Source organism: Brassica oleracea, chromosome C5, assembly GCF_000695525.1.
Source record: "Brassica oleracea var. oleracea cultivar TO1000 chromosome C5, BOL, whole genome shotgun sequence".
Classification (NCBI taxonomy): domain Eukaryota; kingdom Viridiplantae; phylum Streptophyta; class Magnoliopsida; order Brassicales; family Brassicaceae; genus Brassica; species Brassica oleracea.
This window is the reverse complement of record NC_027752.1, coordinates 24,840,122-24,841,960: the sequence shown is the minus strand read 5'-3', so window position 1 is coordinate 24,841,960 and position 1,839 is coordinate 24,840,122.

Sequence of the window (1,839 nt, the reverse complement as noted above, 5' to 3'; positions counted from 1 at the left end):
CTGCCTCTTTGCCGCCGGCTGAGGCCCATCACTCGGACGCTTCCCAGAAGATTGCGCGTCCTTCGGACACTGATTCTTGTAGTGTCCCGTTTTGCCGCAGTTGTAGCACACACGTTCCCCATCACCCTTGTTCTGGCTCTTCGGCCTTAGATCTTCCTCAGGGCAATCACGCACCATGTGATCTTTACTTCCGCAACGGTGACAAGCTCCCGTAGCAGCACAGCAGACACCAGAGTGCATCTTCCCGCAAATCGAACATGCACTGCGACCTGTTGCATTCGGCTTCTGGAAGAGCCAGCCTTCACCGGCTTTTGATTCTTTCCCTCATGCTAACCAGGATGGACATGCGCCACTGTGCCAAACACCTTGGCTTCCTCACTGATTCCAGCTTCCTGTTCTGCGGCCTTTTCNNNTTCGGCCACAGTATCATAGTTGCGGATCTTACAACGAGTTCGGAGATCAACCTTGAGTCCGCGCATGAATTTGCAGACCAAGGAGATTTCTGACTCAGCCTCGCGCCCAGCATACTTCTTGAGGCTGTTGAATTCCGCTTCATACTCCATAACAGTCATAGATCCCTGTTCCAGTCTGAGAAAAGCTCCCTCGAGCTGGTCAAATGCTTCCGGCGGAAAATACGTCCCACGGAATTCGGTCTTAAAGTTGGCCCACGTGCAATGCTCAGCACCAATCCGAGCCGCTACACCTCGCCACCAGATGTGTGCATCACCGTCCAAGTAGTGGACATCAATGTCCTTCTTGTAAGCAAGAGGACAACAGATCGACTTAAAGTTCCGCCCTATCCTGTCAATCAATTGGTCTGCTTCCTTTGGTTTGGAACCACCGGAAAAGAACTTTGTTCCCAGTTTCTGCATGTGGTCCATAACCTTGAGGTAAGATGGATTCCTAACAACGTGTGCCTCTTCTCCATCAGGCACCACGTTCTCCACTTCCTCCGCAACAGGTGGAGTCACTGGAGGTGCCGCCGCAGCAGACAATCTTGCCAAGACTTGCGCCAAGATAGCCAAAACGGCTTCCAATCCAACCGGAGCAGCAGCAGCTCCAGCAGCACCACCAGCCGCTGCAGCATTGTTCAAATTCGCTGCATTCTGAGCAGCATTCTGAGCCTCTTCCGTACAAGCTTCATTCCTGGCCACGTTGCTCGCAGACCCATCTGCAACAAGATCACAAGCAAGTTAGTCAAAACTAACTTGGGATCAGGACTCGGAACACATAATTTACCGCGAGACGTCAGGCTTGGAAGGATGGTTTGCCCCAATAACCCACCATACTTAGATTGTCGTAGAACTCGACTCCACTCTGATACCACTTGAAAGGACCCGACCCATTTTTTCGTAACATCAGTACGAGTCTGGCTCGACTTCCTCGATCAGACTTGGGCCGTTTTCATATTTTTCCTTACTTAGAATTATTTCAGAGTGTTAGTTCTTTTTCAGACAGTCAAGTAAAGCATAATACGATTTGAATAGATAATCTGAGGTTCGAGTTAACAAGTCAGTTCGCTATAGGCTATTACATGTTAATCTCGTCCTATATCTACCCAAACCCACCATCCTTCCTTCCTGCCCTTGTCCCGCGTTCAAGCTATGTCTTTACTCTTTCGGGTCTGGTCCTGATCTGCATCCAAACAAGGAGGCATAAGCAAACAGTATGCTTAGTGAGAGCGGTCATTCTGTCTCACTCAGCCAAGTAAAGCAATCGAGTCAATCCGTCAATAAACGGACATGCTTATCATGATTCAGTTACTTAGCCGACCCAATCGTTCCAAGCCAGTGCGCCATCAGATTCAGTCAAGCCCTAGCAGGCCAATACGGCTCTAGG